Source organism: Mandrillus leucophaeus, unplaced genomic scaffold (assembly GCF_000951045.1).
Source record: "Mandrillus leucophaeus isolate KB7577 unplaced genomic scaffold, Mleu.le_1.0 Scaffold287, whole genome shotgun sequence".
NCBI classification, from domain to species: Eukaryota; Metazoa; Chordata; class Mammalia; order Primates; family Cercopithecidae; genus Mandrillus; species Mandrillus leucophaeus.
Genome location: NW_012102998.1, coordinates 2,036,591 through 2,052,632, shown reverse-complemented (window position 1 = coordinate 2,052,632; position 16,042 = coordinate 2,036,591). Strand labels below are relative to the sequence as shown.

General features: G+C 34.6%; 1 long non-coding RNA gene across 1 annotated transcript in view; it reads right to left on the bottom strand.

Annotated features, from left to right (window-relative positions):
* LOC105543582 overlaps positions 1-15,798 on the bottom strand; it is a 109,682-nt gene extending 93,884 nt beyond the window's left edge. The window contains exon 1 of the long non-coding RNA XR_001006647.1: positions 15,606-15,798. This is a non-coding gene — a long non-coding RNA (uncharacterized LOC105543582). The remainder of the gene's footprint in view (positions 1-15,605) is intronic.
* Between the last annotated feature and the right edge of the window lie 244 nt (positions 15,799-16,042).

Genomic DNA, 16,042 nt, shown 5'->3' with positions numbered 1-16,042 from the left:
ATCTGTGATTAGTGATCTTTGATGTTAATATTGCCATTATTTTTGGGTGCCACAAATTGTGCCCATATAAGATGACAAACTTGATAGATGTATGTGTTGTGACTGCTCCATCAATTGGCTTTTCTCCAATCTCCTTCTTTCTTTTGGGGCCTTCCCTGAGACACAATGATACTGAAATTAGGCGAGTGAATAACCCTATAATGACCTCTAGTGTTCAAGTGAAAGGAAGAGTTGCACAACTCTGACCTTAAATCAAAAGCTAGAAATGATTAAGCTTAGTGATGATGGCATGTTGCATATTGAGATAGACTGGAAGCTAAGACTCTTGGGCCAAATAGCCAAATTGCGAATACAAAGGAAAAGTTCCTGAAGGAAAGTAAAAGTGATAATCCAATGTACATATGAATGATAAGCCTTATTGCTGACATGCAGAAAGTTTGAGTGGTCTGGATAGGTCGAACCAACCATAGCATTCTCTTAAAGCCAATGCCTAATCCAGAGCAAGGCCCAACTCTCTTAAATTCTGTGAAGTCTAAGATTGGTGAGGAAGCTGCAGAAGAAATTTTGAAGCAAGCAGAGGTTGGTTCATGAGGTTTTAAAAAAGAAACTATCTCCATAACATAAAAGTTCAAGGTGAAATAGCAAGGTCTGACGGAGAAGCAGCAGTGAATTATCCAGAATATCTAGCTAAGAAAATTGATGAAGGTGGCTGCACTAAACAACAGATTTTGAATGTAAATGAAACAGTCTTCTGCTGGAAGAAGATGCCATTTGAGGCTTTGCTAGTTAGAGAGGGGAAGTCAAGGCCTGGATTCAAAGTTTCAAAGGACAGACTGACTCTCTTGTTTGGGGTTATGCAACTGGTGACTTTAACTTGAAGGCAATGCTCATTTACTATTCCCCAAATCTTAGGACCCCTGAGAATTACATTAAGTATACTCCGCTTATGCTCTAGAAATGGAAGAACAAAGTCTGAATGACAGCACATCTATTTGCAGCATGGTTTACTGAATAATTTAAGCCCACTGTTGAGACTTACTACTAGGAAAAAAAGATTGCTTTCAAAAGATTATTGCTCATTGACAATGCACCTGGTCACCCAAGAGCTCCGATGAACAGGTACAGGGAGATAAGTGTTTTAATGCTTGCTAACACATCATTCATTCTGCAGCCCATGAATGAAGGAGTAATTTAGATTTTGAAGTCTTATTATTTAAGAAATACATTCTGTAAGGCATTGTTCCCATAGATAGTGATTCCTTTGATAGATCTGGGCAAAGTAAATTGAAAACCTTCTGAAAAGAATTCACCACTTTAGATCTCATCAAGAACATTCATGATTTATGGAAGGAGGTCAAAATATCAAGATTAATAGGAATTTTTAAGAAATTGATTCTAACTGTCATGGTTGACTTTGAGAGGTTCAAGACTTCAGCGGTGGAAGTTTTTGCAGATGTGGCGGAAATAGTAAGAAAACTAGAACTAGAAGTGGAGCCTGAGGATGTGACTGAATTGCTGCAATTTCATGATAAAATTTGGATGGATAAGGATTGCTTCTTATAGATGAACAAAGAAAGTTGTTCATGAGATCGAATCTCCTGGTGAAGATGCTGTGAGCATTGTTGAAATAACAAGGATTTAGAATATTACATAATATTAGTTGATAAAGGCAGTGGCAGAATTTGAAAGGATTGACTCCAATTTTGAAAGAAGTTCTACTGTGGGTAAAATGCTATCAAACAGGACTGTAAGCTGTAGAAAAAATATTTCATAAAGGCAATAGTTAATCAATGTGGCAAACTTTATTGTCGTCTTTAAGAAATTGTGACAGCCATCCCATCTTTCTTCCAACAGCACTCTAATTAGTCAGCAGCCATCAACATCTAGGCCTGATCCTCCACCAGTAAAAGATTACGACTAGGTGAAGATTCAGATGACCATTAGCATTTTTTTAGCAATAAAATATTTTAAAATTAGGGTCTGTACATGTTTCTTTAAAGACATAATTCTATTGCACATTTTTAGACTACAGCATAGCATAATATAATTTTTGTATCCATTGGGAAAACTAAAACATTTATGTGACTTGTTTTATTATCATACTGGTTTTATTGAAGTAGTCTGTAAGTGAACCCACATATCTCTGATGTATGCCTGTTTATGATTTTACAATCCCACTAACAGTTTATTTCCACTCCTCAAAAGTACTTGTATTTTTGTGGGCTAATAATAGCTGACAATTATTTGCTTCTTGTCCTTGAGAAGGAAAGTCTGCTTCTCTTCCCTTTCAATCAGCTCTTGGCCCAGCAGACTGCAACAGAATTGAAGCTGTAGGACTTTCAAAGCTAATTAGAAATTATGAAAAACCCAAACCTTGTGGTTTCCGTTTGTGCATCTTGAGATCCCCTTCATGAGAGCTACACACCCCGATGGAAGTGGTCTGACCACCCTGAGATCATGTGCTGAAGGTCTTGTTGACAGTATGGTCCCAGCCTTCTAGGACGTTTTCTAGATGCCTGTCACATGAGTGAAGTTGTCTTGAGTATTGCCCATCAGCCCACGCGCTAGACTAGTCTTGAATACTGCTAATGATTTCCATCAAGGCCGTGACAGAAGAATCACCAGTGTAAGGCTGCTGGATTCTTGACTCATGATATCATGAGATAGAAATAAGGAAACGGAAACGTAATGAGAAAGACATAATGAGATATAAAATTGAAGTGTTTTAATCTATTAAGTTTTGGGGTAGTTCATTCTGCTGCAGTAGATAACTGAAAGGGTATTGTTGTTTTAGCCATTAAGATGGCTGTTTTGCTTTAGCCATTATGATGTACATGCAGTAATATAGCATTGTGCTTTTAGTTTGCATTTCACTGACTATTACAGTGCTGAGCAAATTTCTATATTTCAATAATCTTTATTGACGTGCCTGTGCAGTTTTTTTTTCTTTTGCCATTTCACATTGAGATTATTTTTCTTTGTGGTTTCCAGATTGTTTACATTACATTGACCTATATAGAGGTGGGATTTTAAAAAATTTCTCCTTTAATTCTGTTTCCTATTGCTTTATTCATCTTGAAGCTTGATTAATGGTCCTATACAGATTTAGGATTATGATACTTTCCAGATATGTTGGCCCTTTGCGACAGTTATCTTTTAACACAGTATTTTATAATAACTACACAAATCTGGTAGCCAAAACAATAAGGAGGTATATATTTCTTACAAGTCAGTGGAATGACTGGGCAAAGTTTTTGGTTAAAGATAGATTCACAGATGCAACTGCAATTCGCTGGGGGCACTTAGGCAATTCTGCCAAGCTTGGCTTAGTGCTCCCATAAGTTTCATAAAACTGTGCTCCCCTCCATGTGGTTCTCATGTTCACAAGTCTCCTATCACGTTGTCTGCTGGCCTTCTTGAAATATTCTAAGTGTGGCCCCTCAGTCCAACACACACACATACACACACACACACACCAGGGAGAAATTAGAAGCACATGATACTCTTTCAAACCTTTGCTTTCAATAAATCTGCTAATTTCCTTTTAGCCAAAGCAAGTTTGTCAGTCTGTACCCAATCAGGAGAAAGAGATGACACCGTTATTTAAATAGAAGAAGTTTAATATAAATAATTATGAAACTATATTAGCTTCATAAAGATGAAGCTATCTTGACATCACATGTTCCAAGATCTTTACATACATCTGTATGTAAAGATAGTTAATAGGTGCTCTAGGGTTGTAAGAAAATCAATAAACGAGGGGAAAACTAACAAAGAGGGTGATGTTCTTCCAAGGCTAGAGATCCAATCTTATTAAAGAAGCTGTGGCTTTAGCTTACTTGAGGATGGTAACACACGCTGATGGCATCTGCCAGAGTTAGTTCAGTCACCTGGTAATCAGGGTATAACTTTCATGCACGTGAAGGTGAGCTGAGACTTGGGGGTAGGTATGCAATAAGAGTCGGAATGTCACTATCATTGGCAAACACACAAAAAGAACACAAAGTTCATGTAGAGGAGGCCATGAAGAGTACCCAGGGCAACAGAGAGCTGAGGCTTGCGAGTGGGTTCATGCAATCATGTCACTGATGTATGCATGAAGCCTGAAGCACGTGATTTCCATGTCAGGAGGACCCCTGGAACCAACCTTCCAGGGTGCAGGTAAACCTAGGCTGGCGGGATGTTGCACAGGGTGCTTCTGTGGGTATGAGGCTGGGAGCATGCAGTATTTACAGCAGGAGAGCTGTGAGAAATACAGCTCTATCCTGCAGACAAGATAAAGGCACATAGGGAGAGTAGGGTGCTACTAGGTGGCTTGGAACATGTGATGTCTGTATTAGGGGCCCTGAGAAGTCACCAGGCCAGGCCAGAGCCATAGGACCACTAAGCGGCTACCACTTTGGGCATGGGCTGGGGCAGAGACCCAGCAGATGTCCCTATATTTTTGGCCACAGATAGATCATAAAGCAGGAGCAAGAAAAAAAAATATATATATATATATATAGAAAACTCAAACTTAGAAGAGCAAGCTTTTTCTTCCTATATTGTCTTTCCAGTGACCTCTCCTAACAAAACATCATGCTCACTGAAAAGGAGAAATAAATAAAATGATATTGCAGAGTAGGTGCTGAGGGTGAATTTGGAGCTAAGGGGCCGTAAATTGATGACTAACACAGGCAGTCATGTTGCAAATCTTATATTCAGCGCATGGGGAAATTGACTCCATCTCTTTAGTGAGAAAGCTGCAAAAACATAAGACAAAGGGCATATATAAACATAGAGCTTAAGTTTTTTGGTGATCAATCAAAAATGTAATCAACCACAAATCAGTCCCTGGCCATAATGACTCACAAAACTTCCGTGTAGAAAAACATGCTCATTTCTTGCCTTGATCCCTCCTCACATTTCATTCAGTTACATCAGATTCATAATTGAGGATCTTCTGATCAACCTCAAATCCATGTATGTGGTTCCTTTTGTGTAGCTCCTTACATTCTGCAGAATTTTTGATGAGAGAGATGTTATCTGGACCCCCCCACCACCTGTAACTTCAATGATGCAAAAGAAAAAGATAACGACCTGATGTAGTTATTGTAGAAAATTCTAATTTTCTACTCAAGAATGAGAACAATGGCTATCTAGTTGTCCCTGTTTCAATGGTATTCTTAAATCTAGCTTGGAAAATGTTGGCAGATACTCCAAATTTTGGAATATTTTATTTAGGACTTAATTATAATAACTGAGAGTAGACCTACATTTTTCTCCACATCTCTTGGTCCTTATTTTTTAGACATTCATTTTATTTTTATTCTTCTCCTTAACTACTTCTGAAAGGACATTGGAAAATTTGTGACTTAACCAACTTTTACATTCTCCTTTCTTCCTGTAGAAAGGTATGGCAGAGAGCTTTTGTTTTTGCACTTAGAGCAACATGAGTTCATTTAAATCCAGGTTGGAGGCATTTTTGACAATTAAACTCCCTCAGAAATTTTGTGGGTTTCCTGTAAAAGTGACTTCATTGAACACCATTTGCCAAAATCCACTCCTACATTTCCCTTACAAATATGCTACTCTTCCTAGATACATGATCACTTTGGCCATAATAAGCTGCTGTATCACAATGTTCTTTAGATTTTTGAAACTGAGATAGTATCCTATACACTACATATCTGAGATGGTATCTACCTTAATTAATTCACAAGTCTTTTAGTGCCATACCCTTTATTTTATATATAATTGCATTTTCTTTTGAGAATCTTTTGCTCTCCAGAATGTTTGAATATTACACTTTCATATCTAACATATTAAATTCTCTTTGCTCTATAATTTCTGTAAATTCTTCTCTGGATGTTCTAGGACAGCTTATTATATGTTGCTATTAAGGGCCAACTGACCCATTCAACATTCCACTAGAAATATGTTTTGTTTTGGTCCTAACCTACTGTTCACTAGGTATATTTTTCTATATTCTAATTTAATGCACATGATTGTTCTATGGTCATTTCATCACTACCCAACACAGGTTGTTATGTTTCTCGTCTTCTATAATAATTTTCTTGCCATTTTCTAGCCTTTCCTATCGATTTTCTTGCTAGTTATTTTTTCAGCTCTGTCCACTGTCAAGTACTAAAGTCAGTACATATTATACATTTTTATGATATCACTCCTCTTTTGATACCTGTTTCTGTATCAGTTCTCTATTTTATATAACAATGTTTCTAAATGCAGTGGCTTAACAAGTGACATATTATTCTTTATCTGTCTACAAGAGAGCTGAGTGGTGATTGTATTCATTTATCAGTTCACTACCACAATCCTAGTCAGCAGCATGTAGGCTAATTTATTGATCTTGGCTGTTCTCTCACTCCCACGCTCTGGCCTCCTTCTTTGGAAGCTGTCTGACTACTGGCTGGACTATTCCAGTCTTAGTTTGGACAACTTATCTCTTCCCATGTGTTTCTTTTAGCCACATGTTTCTAAATTCTTTCCAGAAGGATAGTTTGGGCACATTCTTATGACTATCACAGACAAGCAAAAGAGAAAGCCAAAACCCACAAACACTTTATCAAGATTTTATTTATATTAAAGCTGCTAACTTTGGCTAAGACAATTAATCGCAGTAAGCCAAAATTTAAGGGCTGGGAAAATATACTCAAACAAATTAGTTAAATGAATTTCACAGTCACTGCAAAGGACATGGATACTGGTGGAAATGCACAGTTGAGGTTACCAATACAATCATTCAATTATACACCTTTGTCATTATAAAATATACATCTCTTTCTCTCTTAATGCTATTTGTTTTACCTTAAAATTGAATTTTCATGATATTAATGTAGATAAACTTTTTTGTTATTACTTTATGTTATTTTTCATTCCATTTCAACATTTCTGAGAACAACTATTTGTAATTTTTAAGACAAATTGCTTTTTTTAAGGTCAATAATCTTAGTGTTTTATGTAGCATATTTAATCCATTTATATTTATTGGTATTGCTGATATCTCACTTTTTCTCTTTATTTTCTCTTTGATCTACCTCTTCTGTGTTCTTTTTATTCCATTTTTGATTTAATTAATTTTGTCTTATTAATTTTTTACTATGCTTCTACCTTTTACTATAGAGATTAAAGCATGTATTTTGATGTATTATGGAGTTTAAAACAAATGAATATTTTGACCCTTCTCACAATATCGTTAGCATCTTTAAAACTGTTAAGCTCTATCAACTCCCCACCCACCTCTTGCATTTCATGAACATGTATATCAATGTACATATTTTGACCATCATAGGAAACTGTAATAATTGTTTATTAAAATGAATAGTAATTTATATATAGTTACTCTTTTCAGTGCTTTTTATTTCTTTTTACATTTTTACATTTCTTTGTGGGATCATTTTCTTTCTAATTGAAACACATATTTTAGTTTTATCCTTTTAATATATTCCTGCTGGCAACAAATACTGTCAAACTTTTCTGAAAATATTTTTATTTTCTTTTATTTATTCCTTGAATCTTTGTTTTTCTTGGAACACCTTTGTTTCCCCTTCATTTTTGAAAAGAATTAAAAAGTACGGTGAGTTCTCATTTATTCTGAGGGGACTTATTTTCTTCCTACAGGACACACCCCTGGAACCAACCTTCCAGGGTGCAGGTAAACCTAGGCTGGCGGGATATTGCACAGGGTGCTTCTGTGGGTATGAGGCTGGGAGCATGCAGTATTTACAGCAGGAGAGCTGTGAGAAATACAGCTCTATCCTGCAGACAAGATAAAGGCACATAGGGAGAGTAGGGTGCTACTAGGTGGCTTGGAACATGTGATGTCTGTATTAGGGGCCCTGAGAAGTCACCAGGCCAGGCCAGAGCCATAGGACCACTAAGCGGCTACCACTTTGGGCATGGGCTGGGGCAGAGACCCAGCAGATGTCCCCATATTTTTGGCCACAGATAGATCATAAAGCAGGAGCAAGAAAAAAAAAATACATATATATATAGAAAACTCAAACTTAGAAGAGCAAGCTTTTTCTTCCTATATTGTCTTTCTAGTGACCTCTCCTAACAAAACATCATGCTCACTGAAAAGGAGAAATAAATAAAATGATATTGCAGAGTAGGTGCTGAGGGTGAATTTGGAGCTAAGGGGCCGTAAATTGATGACTAACACAGGCAGTCATGTTGCAAATCTTATATTCAGCGCATGGGGAAATTGACTCCATCTCTTTAGTGAGAAAGCTGCAAAAACATAAGACAAAGGGCATATATAAACATAGAGCTTAAGTTTTTTGGTGATCAATCAAAAATGTAATCAACCACAAATCAGTCACTGGCCATAATGACTCACAAAACTTCCGTGTAGAAAAACATGCTCATTTCTTGCCTTGATCCCTCCTCACATTTCATTCAGTTACATCAGATTCATAATTGAGGATCTTCTGATCAACCTCAAATCCATGTATGTGGTTCCTTTTGTGTAGCTCCTTACATTCTGCAGAATTTTTGATGAGAGAGATGTTATCTGGACCTCCCACCACCTGTAACTTCAATGATGCAAAAGAAAAAGATAACGACCTGATGTAGTTATTGTAGAAAATTCTAATTTTCTACTCAAGAATGAGAACAATGGCTATCTAGTTGTCCCTGTTTCAATGGTATTCTTAAATCTAGCTTGGAAAATGTTGGCAGATACTCCAAATTTTGGAATATTTTATTTAGGACTTAATTACAATAACTGAGAGTAGACCTACATTTTTCTCCACATCTCTTGGTCCTTATTTTTTAGACATTCATTTTATTTTTATTCTTCTCCTTAACTACTTCTGAAAGGACATTGGAAAATTTGTGACTTAACCAACTTTTACATTCTCCTTTCTCCCTGTAGAAAGGTATGGCAGAGAGCTTTTGTTTTTGCACTTAGAGCAACATGAGTTCATTTAAATCCAGGTTGGAGGCATTTTTGACAATTAAACCCCCTCAGAAATTCTGTGGGTTTCCCGTAAAAGTGACTTCATTGAACACCATTTGCCAAAATCCACTCCTACATTTCCCTTACAAATATGCTACTCTTCCTAGATACATGATCACTTTGGCCATAATAAGCTGCTGTATCACAATGTTCTTTAGATTTTTGAAACTGAGATAGTATCCTATACACTACATATCTGAGATGGTATCTACCTTAATTAATTCACAAGTCTTTTACTGCCATACCCTTTATTTTATATATAATTGCATTTTCTTTTGAGAATCTTTTGCTCTCCAGAATGTTTGAATATTACACTTTCATATCTAACATATTAAGTTCTCTTTGCTCTATAATTTCTGTAAATTCTTCTCTGGATGTTCTAGGACAGCTTATTATATGTTGCTATTAAGGGCCAACTGACCCATTCAACATTCCACTAGAAATATGTTTTGTTTTGGTCCTAACCTACTGTTCACTAGGTATATTTTTCTATATTCTAATTTAATGCACATGATTGTTCTATGGTCATTTCATCACTACCCAACACAGGTTGTTATGTTTCTCGTCTTCTATAATAATTTTCTTGCCATTTTCTAGCCTTTCCTATCGATTTTCTTGCTAGTTATTTTTTCAGCTCTGTCCACTGTCAAGTACTAAAGTCAGTACATATTATACATTTTTATGATATCACTCCTCTTTTGATACCTGTTTCTGTATCAGTTCTCTATTTTATATAACAATGTTTCTAAATGCAGTGGCTTAACAAGTGACATATTATTCTTTATCTGTCTACAAGAGAGCTGAGTGGTGATTGTATTCATTTATCAGTTCACTACCACAATCCTAGTCAGCAGCATGTAGGCTAATTTATTGATCTTGGCTGTTCTCTCACTCCCACGCTCTGGCCTCCTTCTTTGGAAGCTGTCTGACTACTGGCTGGACTATTCCAGTCTTAGTTTGGACAACTTATCTCTTCCCATGTGTTTCTTTTAGCCACATGTTTCTAAATTCTTTCCAGAAGGATAGTTTGGGCACATTCTTATGACTATCACAGACAAGCAAAAGAGAAAGCCAAAACCCACAAACACTTTATCAAGATTTTATTTATATTAAAGCTGCTAACTTTGGCTAAGACAATTAATCGCAGTAAGCCAAAATTTAAGGGCTGGGAAAATATACTCAAACAAATTAGTTAAATGAATTTCACAGTCACTGCAAAGGACATGGATACTGGTGGAAATGCACAGTTGAGGTTACCAATACAATCATTCAATTATACACCTTTGTCATTATAAAATATACATCTCTTTCTCTCTTAATGCTATTTGTTTTACCTTAAAATTGAATTTTCATGATATTAATGTAGATAAACTTTTTTGTTATTACTTTATGTTATTTTTCATTCCATTTCAACATTTCTGAGAACAACTATTTGTAATTTTTAAGACAAATTGCTTTTTTTAAGGTCAATAATCTTAGTGTTTTATGTAGCATATTTAATCCATTTATATTTATTGGTATTGCTGATATCTCACTTTTTCTCTTTATTTTCTCTTTGATCTACCTCTTCTGTGTTCTTTTTATTCCATTTTTGATTTAATTAATTTTGTCTTATTAATTTTTTACTATGCTTCTACCTTTTACTATAGAGATTAAAGCATGTATTTTGATGTATTATGGAGTTTAAAACAAATGAATATTTTGACCCTTCTCACAATACCGTTAGCATCTTTAAAACTGTTAAGCTCTATCAACTCCCCACCCACCTCTTGCGTTTCATGAACATGTATATCAATGTACATATTTTGGCCATCATAGGAAACTGTAATAATTGTTTATTAAAATGAATAGTAATTTATATATAGTTACTCTTTTCAGTGCTTTTTATTTCTTTTTACATTTTTACATTTCTTTGTGGAATCATTTTCTTTCTAATTGAAACACATATTTTAGTTTTATCCTTTTAATATATTCCTGCTGGCAACAAATACTGTCAAACTTTTCTGAAAATATTTTTATTTTCTTTTATTTATTCCTTGAATCTTTGTTTTTCTTGGAACACCTTTGTTTCCCCTTCATTTTTGAAAAGAATTAAAAAGTACGGTGAGTTCTCATTTATTCTGAGGGGACTTATTTTCTTCCTACAGGACACCTACCTAGTCAACTACCTTTTTAATTTCAGTGATAATTTGCTCATTTGAGGTATTATGTGGCACCCAATAATTAAGTAGTGAAAATAAAATAGCAACAAAATGAGGTAAAAAATGTTTAAAAATTGAAGTGTTTTCCTAAACTTGTAGACAAAGGTATCATCTTTACAAACATTTTGAGTCATTTTTTTCTTTCAGTTTACTGACAGTTAAATACCATAGTTCCCTCCATTGTAAGTATCATATCATTATATATATTTATTGATTGAAGGGGTATTTCTGATGCTGTATGGTAATAAATTACATCTGTTTTTGTGATCATGTACACTTGATATGTTCATAAAAGTTACAGACACTCTTGCCATAAATACATTTAAATATCAAATTTTATACATACACAGAAAATTGTGTATACAATTGCAGTGAGTTCACACATCTAACTAAATTGTACTTAATAAAAAAAGAGCTTGGGTCAGGCACAGTGGCTCACGTCTGTAATCCCAGCACTTTGGGAAGGCCAGGGCGGGCAGATCACCTGAGGTCAGGAGTTCGAGAATAGCCTCAACATGGAGAAAACATGTCTCTACTAAAAATACAAAATCAGCCAGGTGTGATGGTGCATGCCTGTAATTCCAGCTACTCAGGAGGTTGAGGCAGGAGAATTGCATGATCCTGGGAGGCGGAGGTTGCAGTGAGTCGATATCACGTCCATTGCACTCCAGCCTGAGCAATAAGAGTGAAACTCCATCTCAAGAAAAAAAAAAAGAAAAAGTAGAGCTTGGACAATGATTAAACTTTAACTACCAATTATTCAACTACTCATTGTTCTGTAGCACACTTACTCAATTAAATAAGCTAAAAAAGAGCATAATAATTTAATAGATACTTCTAATTTTTTTCTTTTAGGAATAATTGCTACATATTTTCTCTATATAATTACCGAAGTAATTATTGTTTTGTTACTTTACGTATTTTCAACATTTATGGAAAATATTAATGAATATTGACATAGAAAAGTTACTTTTATTGCATTATTTTTAAAATTAAATTATTTTATCTATTTTGGGGCATAAAATTTATAGATGATTAAAAATGTTGCATGTTTAAAAAGAGACAAAGGTTATTGAGTAAGTGGAAAGTCAAAACACAAATCCATTAGACATATAGTGAATAAACATCTCATAGTTTATACATCAACAGAAATTACAATTATGCTGCTTTTCTGTTAGATGGGGACAGATTTATATGGCATACTTGCTACCTTTTCACCTAATATTTTCTTTGATCAATATTCATCATTTAATAGAATACTTTACCTGAATCTTCACTTTATTATACTGTTCTTTTACCAAGTTATTAGCACTTTGGAAGAATGGTGTTGTTAATTTTGCTTTCTGAATCTCCTAGAATTAGAGAACATAGCAGAACTCTTTTTACAGGTTAATCAACCAAAATGTTATCTAGGTAAGATCAGTTATGAAATGAGGAGTATACATTCATGAATGCAAATCCAATTAATATCCCACCATATTTCTACCATGATTCTTAGCAATAATAACATAAGGACTTCATTAAAACACATAAAAAGACAAATGAAAAAACAAACCAAAAGCCCCAACACCATCAAAAGGAGTTTGGTTAATTTTGATAGGTTCAAACAGCCTTTTGTGCACAATTTTCCCATAGAAAAAAGTCCAAAGTCTTTAAGACTTGCAAAGTCCTTGATTGCTTCTCTGGTTTCATTGTCATTAACGCCTCCCCTTCCACCATCTGCACTAACATTTTACTCTGTAGTTATAAGTTGTTTTCGGGTTTCAAAAGTTTAATGTTTGTTCTCTCTTTCTATTGGTTTTCCCAATATTACTCTTCTCTTACCCATAAAGTAGCAATAAACTCACTGTATTTTGTGTTTTTCATTTTCTTCCTAACTCCTACAAACTGAGTAAAGGAGAAACCATGTCGCTTTTGCTTGTCATTGTAGCTCCAATGTTCGGAACAGTAATGGGTACATGTTTGTTGAATAAATAGCATAAACATACTGCTAGTGAGTCTGATATTTCCAATCTAGAGCATTAATATAGCTATGTAAATAAGTTTCCCTGATTAATTTCAGTGCCTTTATATTAGAAACTACAACGATTCTGCTAGAGAGAAAAAAATATTACTTGTACTAAAACACATATTTTCATAGAAATTCTCTAGGATCCTCTCTCAGAAAAACATCTACTGAACATTGGATGCTATATTCCATTAATGCTATTTTAGGAATGATAGACTAAAAATTTTCTAGAGTAAGAGAACATATTATTATATGTAGTAGCCTCTACATTATTTAAGTGTTTGATACAACCGATAGAACTATTTGAATATCATGCTTAAGAGGGTTTAAATGTCTATTAATATAATGTTCTAATGCTAAAGGCTAAGAAGATCTGGTTGCTAAACTAACTAAGAGCAGTATTATCTTGAAATATATGTCAGTTTTATAGGAACATAAGGTTAGACTGTAGCTATGATAACTTTATCTCTAGTGATCCACTGAGGGCAGTGTAAGGGTTTTATGATGATATCTTCATTCTCTGTCAATCACTCCATTTTAAACCTAGATCTTGGGATATTTGTTAACAAGATTTCTTTACAATTGGAATCATACATTAAGATTCTCTTGTGACAAATATCTTAAATATAAATATTTGTAGAACAGTAGTCTTGTAATCTAATGTGGTTTGGTACCCGAAGTCTTCTAAATAACTTAATTTTCTATGTAACCATAGTATTAATATAACAACTCTGTACTACAGTAATAGCCTTTTAAAAATATTCAAAATATTTCATGCCTGTAGAGGCAACAAATAAAATATATTCAAATTAATATCCTGTTGTGATCATTGTAATGAACAAACAAATTTTGCTTCATGACTCAGGTTCATCATTTTGCTTAGTGATTTTACTTTTCTCTAGAGTATGGGTAAGTGCTGTGAACTCAGCATAATCTCAGGTTTATTCATTCCTAAATAAATTCTACCTACCGCCATGATTTAATTAATAAGCCACCATTGTTATTGTGTGTGTGTGTGTGTGTGTGTATGTCTGGGGGAATTGCCTTTTCTAAAGACAGTGTAATGCGCATTCTTTCACTCTAACAAAACTGTGGTCTCCATATATAAATATGACATCAGTGGTATTCTGAAGAAAGACTAGAGCAGTATAGTCAAAATACAATGCAGAATACATTGAAGTGTCCAAAGAATAAGGCAGGTGGTGCATCTTTATGAAACTATTACCAATCAGAAGATGAGCAGAGTGGAGTCTGTGTCAGAGAGGTAGTCCTGAAACAGGGCTTTGAATGTTGTGGTTAAGAAAATAACACGTACCTCAACATTTCAAAATCAGGTTTACATAAGCTACTAAATATTCACCAGGGACAGTTTATTCTTAAACCATAAAGCTATGCCAAGTATAGTTCATAAAACTGCTATGGGGAAGTTCCCATTTGTCTCTACAATGTGTTCTGAGAAACCTTACTGTCGAGCAGATTGTTATAAAAATTTTATATTTTCTCATAGGAACAATGTTATAATTTGATGTTATGTGGTAGACCAAGCATTTAATAAATCATAGACATGATTGAAAATGTGTCCGAAAGTAACATACAACTACAAATTTGTGCAATAATTTTAAATGATAAAATTATGCTCGGTTTTCTATTCAATGAGCATAAATGTACCATATACTCTGATAATTCACAGTCCCCCAGTGAATCATAAAATGAAAGCAGAATATATAAAAATACAATTCTGCTGCATTATCAACTTGACCTATCATAAGATTAATTTAATTTTCCTCTATTATTTTGTATATTCTTTTCTCTAGGGACCTCCTCATTCTATTACTACACCCCCATACACAATTGAAATAGTTTCTATATTCAATGTAAATTTCAATACTCAAATCCATCCCACTTACAGTATAATTAAATGTTGAAACTGAGACGCATCTCAGACCAAAGTGTGGAAAAGATCAGATGGCTATTTGGAAACCCTATTTCTAAATGGTAGAGGGTATGCCTGGGTTACTATTGACATATATTTGCATGCAGGTTTTGTTTTGTTGTATTTTTGGAAGTCAATTGTATAAAGGAAAAAAAATACTCTTTGAATACTTACAAAACACATGAAAGAATCTCCTTAATTCTTTCTATCTGTTATGTTCAAAGAGGTGTCATTGCAGATACTGTGCAAATGTATTTATTCCAGGCCTTAAGTGTATTTCTTTAAAATTTTGGTCAATATGCTCTTATTGTTTTTTAGCTGTTTTTATCTATAGTATCTTCAGTATTTTGTGACATCAGCTATTCCCAGTCTCTTATATCTTTTTTAATCTCACTCAGGTAATTTGGCTAATAAGCATGTTCAAATTTCACTTGTGTCTCAATGTAAACACACACACACACAGAAAAACTAAAAAAAAAAAAAAAATTCAAGAACTGTTACCTTTTCCCAGGCATCAGTTTGTTTGTTTAAAACAAACCCTCAAAGGATGACTGTGCATGCTGCCTCCGCCTCTGCTTCCCATTCTCATGAGAGTGAAGCTTTATCCCCTCTGCTTTCTGGCTTTCTCAAATGTTTTTTAAAGTAAGTAGTTGACAAAGTCAATCAGCCTTTGCCATTCCTCCACTTTTTCTCCTCTGGAACTTGTAACACTGTCAACACTTCTTGGAAATTCTGTAATCTCTCACAATGCGCTCTTGTACTCCTCCTGCTTTTACTGCTGTCTTCTCAGCTTTATCTTACTCCCTAACACAGTTATTGCTCTAATATTCTGAGCTTGTTTATCTTTTTCAGCACAGTTACCCTTACCCATCTAATCTATGCACAGTGTTTTTCGTTTCTTGACAGAGAAAGTTTCCCAATTGTCCATCCATGTGCTG